The 10000-nt window shown below is 32.8% G+C and overlaps 1 long non-coding RNA gene across 3 annotated transcripts in view; it reads right to left on the reverse strand.

The window, feature by feature from the left end:
* LOC119473668 overlaps positions 1-10000 on the reverse strand; it is a 423651-nt gene that overhangs the window by 204959 nt on the left and 208692 nt on the right. For all 3 annotated transcript variants that reach the window (XR_005202876.1, XR_005202875.1, XR_005202874.1), the window contains exon 2: positions 1774-1826. This is a non-coding gene — a long non-coding RNA (uncharacterized LOC119473668). The remainder of the gene's footprint in view (positions 1-1773; positions 1827-10000) is intronic.

Raw genomic sequence — 10000 nt, forward strand, 5'->3', positions numbered from 1 at the left:
CTCCCATGTAGCTGGAGTTTATTTTTTTATTTTTAGTAAAGACAGGATTTCGCCACATTGGCCAGGCTGGTCTCGAACTGCTGACCTCAGATGATCTGCCCACCTCAGCCTCCAAAAGTGCTGGGATTACATGTTTGAGCCACCATGCCATGCCCATATTCAGATTTTTTTTTTTTTTCAGTTTTTTGGCCCTAGATAAATCACACAAACTTGTTGAGCTTCAGAGTATTTACCTGCAAAACAAGAATAATAGCTACCTTACAGGGTGTTGTAAGGCTAAGAATTCTATGTAAAATACTCACAGTGTACCTGACAAATGCTAGGAGAGATTATTAATTTGTAGCTTTATCTTATCTCTGTTCCATCAAATCTAATTTCCTCCAGTTCCAATGTTTTTAATAAAAATCATCGCTGCATTCTGGTATTTTATTGTTTCATTTTATTAGAAGTATTGGAGGACATTTATTTTTCCTAATTTTATTGTAAAATAAGATTTGAAAATTATGCTATGAATTAAACAGGATTGTGTAGGCTGGTCTGGGAGACAAACTGACATTTTCAATATCACATATATATGAAAACTTGTTTAAGATTGCAAACAATTGACTCCAAATAAATTATCAGATAGGACTACTTTATTTGAGAATTTGCTATAAATTGACTGATGTTAACTGTTTATAAATGTACCTTAAGAAGGAAAGTGCTGCATAAGACAATTTTCATGAAATAAGGCCGACATTTGGCTTACTTGAACTTACAAAAATAATGAAGAAACGGAGAAAGAACAAGGAGTGAAAGGAATATGAATAGAGAGAATAAAAAAAGAAGAAACCCATTAGTTTCCAAAGCAGTCTTTGCAGACGACCTAATGGAAGTATGAATTATTCCAAAACTTCGAATTTTTCATCTACATCTTAATTTACATCTTTTTAATAAAAATTATAATTAATTTTAGCAATACAATTGTGACTGGCACTCCCTATGTTACTTGACGTTCAATAAAAAACACTTTTTGCTGGAGAGGATGTAGAGAAATAGGAACACTTTTACATTGTTGATGGGAGTGTGAATTAGCTTAACCACTGTGGAAGACAGTGTGGCAATTCCTCAAGCATCTCGAACCAGAAATACCATTCGATCCAGCAATCCCATTACTGTGTATACACCCAAAGAATTATAAATCTTTCTACTCTAAAGACACATGTATATATATGTTTATTGCATCACTATTCACAATAGCAAAGATTTGGAACCAACCCAAATGACCATCAATGATAGACTGGATAAAGAAAATGTGGCACATATATGCCATGGAATACTATTCAGCCATAAAAAGAATGAGCTCATGAATGAAGCTGTAAACCATCATTCTCTGCAAAGTAGCACAGGAACAGAAAACCAAACACTGCATGTTCTCAATCATTAGTGGGAGCCGAACAATGAGAACATACAGGCACGGGGAGGGGATCATTACACACCAGGGTCTGTCAGCAGGTGGGAAGAAGGGGAGGGATAGCATTAGGAGAAATACCTAATGTAGATGACAGGTAATGTGTGCAGTAAACCACCATGTCACATGTATACCTATGTAACACACCTGCATTTTTCTGCACATGTATACCAGAACGTAAGTATGAAATAAGGAAGAATCACTTTTGATTTTGCAATTCAGTTTCTTTCATTAAAAGCTACTGAACAATAATTATATATCCTTAGAGGAATCAATAAAAATAATCTGTAGGTAAAATGTTAATGTATTATAAAATTTTTTACCTTCTGGTTCAACGTTGACATGGATAACAGCTTCCACTGACTTTTATTTGAACCTGTAAAAACAAAACAAGTATTACTTTGATTTAACAAAAGCTCATTTTAGTTAGCTTTGTTATCGAACTATTTTATTTTTTTCTTCAGTGTACAATCAGAATTGTATTTCCAAAGCCAAGTATATTGTATTTCCATAGCCAAGTATATTGAATACTTGAAGAAAATGTTATTATCAATTTACTTTCCTGTCATCATTTTAAACTGACATGTCTTACGTGACTCTTTGGAACAGTGGTTGATTATTTACTTATTTATTTATTATGCTTTAAGTTCTGAGATACATGTGCAGATCGTGTGGGTTTGTTACATAGGTATATACGTACCATGGTAGTGGTTTGTTGCATCCATCGCCCTGTCACCCACATTAGGTATTTCTCCTAATGCTATCCCTCCCCAATCCCCCATCCTCTGCTATTCCTCCTGTAGTCTCTCACCCCCCAGGCTCCAGTGTGTGATGTTCCCCTCCCTGTGTCCATATGTTCTTATTTTTCGATACTTACTTATGAGTGAGAACAAGCAGTGTTTGATTTTCTATTCTTGTGTTAGTTTGCTGAGAATGGTGGTTTCCAGTTTTGTCCATGTCCCTGCAAAGGTACATCTTTTTTATGGGGGCATAGTATTCCGTGGTGTATATGTGCCACATTTTCTTTATCCAATCTATCATTGATGGGCATTTGGGTTGGTTCCAAGTCTTTGCTATTCTGAACAGTGCCGCAATAAACATATGTGTTCATGCGTCTTTATAACAGAACCATTTATAATCCTTTGGGTATATACCCAGTAATGGGGTTTCTGGTTCAAATGGAATTTCTATTTCTAGATCCTTGAGGAATTGCCACACTGTCTTCCGCAATGGTTGAATTAATTTACATGCCCACCAACAGTGTAAAAGCATTCCTATTTCTCCACATCCTCTCCAGCATCTGTTGTGTCCTTATTTTTTAATGATCTCCATTCTAACTGGCACGAAATGGTATCTCAATGCGGTTTTGATTTGCATTTCTCTAATGACCAGTGATTATGATCTTTTTTTCATATGTTTGTTGGCTGCGTAAATGTCTTCTTTTGAAAAGTGTCTGTTCATATCCTTTGCCCCCTTTTTGATAGGGTTGTGCTTTTCTTGTAAATTTGTTTAAGAAACTATCAATAGAGTGAACTGGCAACCAACAGAATGGGAAAAAATTTTGCAATCTACCCATCAGACAAAGCACTAATATCCAGATTCTTTATTTTATCTAGGGTTGCATATGGTTGGGAAATTCCCATCTCACCTGGCAACATACACAATAAAGATTATATTTGATTCATTTCTATGTAATTAAAATAGGTAAACATGAAGTCATTTATTTAGCCTACGGAAGAGGTAGATTTTAAAATTAAGTAGTAAAAGTCTTATTACAAACATTTATATGTTTGAAGAAAAAAAAAACAGAGTCAGAAGATGAATAGAGGCTATCTTGGCTATCTTCTAAGTACTAAAAAAAAACTTATGCCAAGATAATCATCGTAGTATTATATCACTGAAGAATAAACTAACTGGACAATACGTTATATACATGTTTAGTTTAAGTAGGTATTGGCAAAGTTTTTCAAAATTGCTATACCAGTTTATTAAATCTAACTTCTCAACTTTTTTTTTAAGTAAATAGTATTTTCTGTGCCCGTTTAGAAAATATTGGCTGACCCAAAGGTCATGAAGATATTTTTTCATGTTTACTTTTAGAAATTGTATTATTTACCTCCCTATCTTTATTTTTATGACTCTTCTCAACTCAATTTTGTGTGGGGGGGTGAAATAAATATTGAGGCTCATTTTTGATATTGGTATCCATTGTATGCAGCACCATTATGTGAAGTATAATTTAAGATCTTCAGCCACAGTTCCATGACTTTTGACAAACTATATCCCTCTGGAACCAAAATGTAATCAAAATACAGAAAAGTTCCATCACCCCAGAAAGCTCCTTCCTGCTCCTCTCTAGTCAAAGTGCCTGCCCTCACCAAATGTAATGACAATCTAACCTTTGTAATCATAGATTAGTTTTGCTTGTTATTAAAGATGTTATAAATACAGTTATATGGTATGTATTATTCTTTATTTTTCTTGGTTACATATCTAGGAATAGAATTGTAACCTTGGATTATTTATTTAAAAATTATTCTTTCCTCACCAAATTGCAGTGGCAACTTGGTTGTAAAAAAGATGTGTATGTTTGTGGATCTATTTACGACCACTTTATTCTATTCCATTGGTTTATTTTTCTACTCTTATTTAAATATCACATGGTAGTAATTCATATAGCTCCATAGAAAGTCTTAATATATAGTAGTGTTTTTGTTCTTCAATATTGCTTTGACTAGGATAGTCTTCGCATTTCCTCATTAATTGTAGAATTTTCCTGTCAATTTTCACAAAAATCCTACTGGGACTTTGGTTGCATTTGCACTATCTTGCTCAAGTAAGAAAATTACAACATTGAGTCTCTAATTCTAGAACATTATATAGCTCTCCATTTATTTATCTCAGCAATGTTTTGAAGTTTTCAATATAAAGAACTTGCACAGCTTTTATTAGACTTATTAATTAAAGAAGAGTGTAGTGCCTTTCAGTGTTATTATAAATGGCATTTTAAAAATTTCATTATGTATTTGCTAGTCTATAAGAAATTCCACACATTTTTGTATATTGACCTTGATTCTAGCAAAATTACCAAAATTCACTATTAACATCAATAGTTTGCATATCATTCTGATTTTATATGTAGACAATTGTGTTAGCTGAAATTAATGACAACTTTGTCATTTTTTTATAACTTTGCTCTTTTTCCCCTTATTGCAATGACTAAAATATTCAGTTAAATGTTGAATAGAAGTTGCAATAGTGGACACCCTTCCCCTGCTCTGAAACTCATGGAGAAGATGTTGAATATTTTACTCTTAAGTATGATGTTAAAACTGCAGCTTTAAAAAATTGATAGCTTTTGTCAGATAAAAGGAATTTCCCTCTAGTTTGTTGAGATTTTTAAAAATAAGAATGGGTATTTGGTTTCATCAAGTGCATTTTACACATATATTGAGATTATTGTAATTTTTATCCTTTATTCTGTTAATTTGGTGAATTACATAGATCAATGATAGAATGTTAAATAAATTTTAAAGTTATTTCATTTGCAGAAAATTTTTCCTTAGGCACTAATATTTGAACCAAACTCTTTAGTAAAATACACTTTCAGTATGATGGAAAGTACTTATTTTATCATGTTAAATTTTAAATTGTATATATAATAGATTCATGTAATAGATACCTTGTTATCTCATGTACCTCAGTTTTGTCTATCAGGACACATACATAACACGTGTACTATTTCTTTTACTTTGTCTTTCCTGACTAAAAACTGGTCAGGAGGAATGACCTGGAACAGTCTTCAATACGAAGTAGGAGAAGGGAGCAGAGATGCCTGGTTCTTGGTGGCAGAGAGGAGTTGCCTGTCTAGTCCTCATAGGCTTATCCTTAAACTTTATGTTGTGTGTGATAAACCTCCTTCATAGTTGAGTTTATATTACATAAAGCCAAGCATAATTCTGCTTGAAAGAGGTTATATTTACATAAAAAAATTCAAACTGGGCATAGAGAATGTGATATAAATTACATTTTACAAAATTAACAAGGAGCTATTCCTGGTTTGCACAAGTATGGTTGATAATTTTTCCTCTGAATCTATTATAATTCAGAAATTAATGCCTCACCTGTCTCTTGGCCCAGCCATTTCACATATGCATGTCCTGACCATGCTTTATCCCAGACTGTTTTCATAAACTTATCATTTTCTGTCCTGGGAACCAAGAATAAACTGTTACACTCTTGGGGTAAACCTTTGACTAATGAGAGAAGGAAGCAAGTTTGCAAATTCCTCTGATGAATTGGCTTGAGACAAAGCCTCTGTAGATTCTTGGGGATACTGCTATGCAATCCAGCTCTCAGTTGTACTAGGGGTAGCTAACTAAATAATGCATTATCATTTTAACTCTCCCTGCTCTCCTGTTCACTTCCTTGTCCCTTACTCCTCTTCCTGGGATCACCTGCCATCTCGTATCCCATTAGAGTAGCATCAGTTAAGCCATCTCCTTCAGACTTTACTTTCTGGGAAAACAAAGCTAAGACAACGCATTTCTGTATTCCATGTTTGTAATCATTCACAGATATCACTATGTCATGTAATTGTCAGGAAAATCTATTTCTGCTAATGCTTTTCAAAAACATATTCATTATACAATTATTTTAAATTTTAACCATCTCTTCCCACCCTTTAAAGCAGTTGTGTTTATCCAGGAAAAAGAATCTCCTTATACTTTCTAAATCAGAAAATAAAAAATTTAAGACTATATAATCCTTTTACATTACTTCAGGAACTATTTGGCTTGTATCTACATTTTAAAAGCCAAGATACACCAGAAAATCTTGGGAGCCATCAAGCCTAGAAGTCTCAATTGATGAAACAACTTACTTGGTTAACTTGTAAGTTTAGATGTTTATCTTCCATTTCTTAATTTGTCAATTTTATATCAAATTTATGAAACAGTTTAAAATTGTTTAGTATTCATGACATCTAATGAATATATAATTTATCTTTTAAATAAAAATATGGTATATTTTGAGTTGTTCCAATTAAAATAAAAATATGAATAAACATTTCTGTTAACAAAGACGTATATTTTAAAAGCTCTTTTTAAGATAGAAGTCACATTGATACTTACTTCTAAACCTGAAAAAAATATGAAAAAATGCTTTAATCAATATCCTTCATATTGATTTGAAGGAGTGACCCTCAGTTACACAAGAGATTCTCAGATGGGCAATAACCAAAACATTAAATGATAGCAAATAATTTTTAAAAGCCAGGTTCAGGTATATAAGAGTCTTGATATAAATTACTATTCTGCCTCAAATTGATTTCTCAATTCTTCATGAGACCTTTATTGAATCTGAACATAATTTATGCATTTTTAGCTAACAGCATTGTTACCAAAATTAAAAGCCAAGTGGAAGGAACAATGCTTCAAATTGTGTTAGTTACAAAGTATCACCACAAAAGCAACAAGCATATCTGATATTTATTAAATGCTTTTTACATGCCAAGATTGAATATTTCATATGATTTAATGTTTTTCTCAGCACAATCTTCAGAAGTAGTCATAATTATTAGCCCCATTTTATTGATGAAAAGAATAAAGCCAAGAACATTTAAGTAAATTGCTCAGAAGTAAATGGAATTGAAATTTCAACTCAAGATATCTGACTTCATGCTAAAAATTAATAAGTTTTAAAAAATACTTTGCTGACCGAATTCTTTACCAGTAAAGCAGTTATGACATGCTTCGGTAGTTTCTCGAAAGTTAAAGATATCATCTTATCTGGTGCATGTGAATGACAGTTTAACAAATAGAGAATCAGCATATCTTCCAGGTGATAAACCGAACACCTGAACAATGGAAATTTTCTATTAGAGAGATTTGAAAGCACCAAAGAGTTCTAAGACAAGCACATCATCTTGTTTTACACGTAGTCACACATGAAGTCCATAGGCTTGTTTCAAAAATGTTTTGATTACTCAAATGTTTTCAGAAACTTCTTCGGGAACTGCCTTTAGGACTAGTTTCTAAGCTGCAAAATTAAATGATCACCATCCTCTTTTCTTTCCTCTTAAATCAGAAGAACATCACAAAGCTTCAACAAGTACAATTCTGCTCTCGAGAATCAAATTCTGCCTTCAAGACTCAATTTTTACCACCACTGAAGATAATTTTAAAACATATATGCCAGGTTCTGGATGAAATTCCCAGAAACATTCTAAAGAAAATCAGTAACGACTGAAGTGAAAGAAAAACTATTATTGGGAATGCACATTTACCTTTTTTCCTATACATTTTTGGGGATGCATAAGCTATTTAATGAGATTTTAAAATACAGATAATTATCTCATAGTTATGTCTTAACTACTTTAGTGTGAGTAAATTCTGGCAACCATTTAGTGTAGAGCCGAAAGACTGAACTGAGGGCCTGAGGACAAGAATACAGTATAGAGGTTTGGAGAAATGTGCTTAGCCTGCTTCACAGGTGTCCAGAGGATTACTCAGAAATTTAGGCAGTGAGTTTTGCAATAATGTTCTCTCCTTGTATGTTTCAAAAGGCAGTTCTTGGACTGATATCTGTTGCATAGTGTGATTTATGTCACAGAAATCTTTTCAGTCAACTGATAGGCCTCATCTGAACTCAATTTCCATTGATGGAACTTTTAGTCAATGTAACAAAATTAGACCTAGGTACATATAGCTGCTTTCTAAAAATGTAATATTTTCCATGCAGATTTTGACTCCCATATGTACTGGCCCCTTGTCTGTTTCTATAAGCTGTGGACCAGCAGGAATGCACATTTACTTTTTCTCCTCAGAGAAACGCAGGGTTGGAAAATATGAGTGGAACTGCCAAAGCAAAACACTTAAATTGTGTGATTGCTTCTCCATTCTTAACATAATAACTGTTTTACTTGAGGAGATCATACTTCATCACAATGTCTACTTTAGTCAAAGCAGTTTATGTAACAATTTCATACATTTTCCCATATTTCTCAGAATATACACTTTCTATTACTGAAATTGCATTCAGAAAAGCACAGTTTGGGCAAGCCATTTCACCAGTCAATTGCTATCATCAACTGTTGAGGTAACAATAATGTTAATATATTCCCTATATTGTACAATATTTTTAGCATACTGTTTATATTAAAATAATTTGGAATATTTGTGCATAACTATGTATTGTAGATTTTTGTTGTTGATTATGGGTCATTAGTGATAACATTATTTTATTACCTACCCACCTTAAGTTTGAAATGTAAAACTAACAGTCATTTGAGTATATTAAGTAAAAGATACCTCAATAGGTTTGACATAGATTTTCTTTAAAAAGCTTTTCTTTAAAAAAGGACTAGAGCTTGTGAATTATTAAAAAACGTATTTTTCTTTGTTCTGCACAATAGCAATAACATGTGAAACAAAAATTGCACTTTCTCTAAACAAAAACTCAGCACATGTAAATCTGCTGTACGCATTTTGCCACAACTTTAGCCTTTGGCCTTTTAACATTTTATTTTCCTATATGACTGACTATAAATAATAAACACTGAATAAACTACAGGGCCATTAATTATTCCCAAAACAAGGACGCTTTCTAATGTCGTTTGAGTTGGTTCACCATTTCAAGAGAGAAGTTTGAACTTTGCTATAGAAATAGGCAATTATTTACAATGTTTTACTCACACAGTTTTCTTTCTTTGTGAAAGTCTGTTAATAGGGTTTTAAGTCATCTTCATATGCAGATCTGAGGTGCTTGACAAGAAACAGAGACATGCACTGTGTATTTTGTTGACTACAGAGAATTTTCTCTTACTTGATTTCCTCAATCTCAGAGGAAGACCTTCTATGTGAAATGAATGCATATGCATAAATAGGATACAATTTCATTCCACTTCTTTTGTACTGTGCTCAAAACACCAGGTTTAAAGGAAGAAGAAAATGGCCCTTGAAAGCTGGTGTTTCATACAAACAGCTACAGATTAATATGTACATCACACACAAAATGAATTTAAGATAATCACATAAACATTCAATGGCTTAGAATGTAAGTATAGAGAGTCAGACAGACAAATTGGACTGTTGAGATTTCTTAATTTTGACACAAATCAGAACATGGTTAATCTGTCATGGATTTGCATTCATCTTTGGATATTCTCACAAAAATAACTATTTACAAGCTACCACACTTAGAGTTCTCTATGTGTCTGATTCTCTAACATATTCCTAAAATATTAGGGCATAGCTTTTTCTATTTCATGTTTGCCAGGCAAAATATGTTTTATTAATTATTGTTTTAATAAAGAAGCTAAGTTGATGTCCTGACTATAGAATTTTGCCAAAATTCATTAGTGGTGGAAAGCATTTTTTACACAAATTTTAATGAAGTAAGAAAACATTCCTCACTAACGTAGACATTTGGGTTAACCAGGATATGTAGCATAATTTGGCCTGATAACCAGTTTATATTAAAAGGATTTGGGGGGAACAACTGGAAATGCGATGTTCTCTTCAATCCTCCCTTCTCAACATTCAACTTGAC

This window comes from Cebus imitator, unplaced genomic scaffold (genome assembly GCF_001604975.1).
Source record: "Cebus imitator isolate Cc_AM_T3 unplaced genomic scaffold, Cebus_imitator-1.0 Scaffold175, whole genome shotgun sequence".
NCBI lineage: Eukaryota > Metazoa > Chordata > Mammalia > Primates > Cebidae > Cebus > Cebus imitator.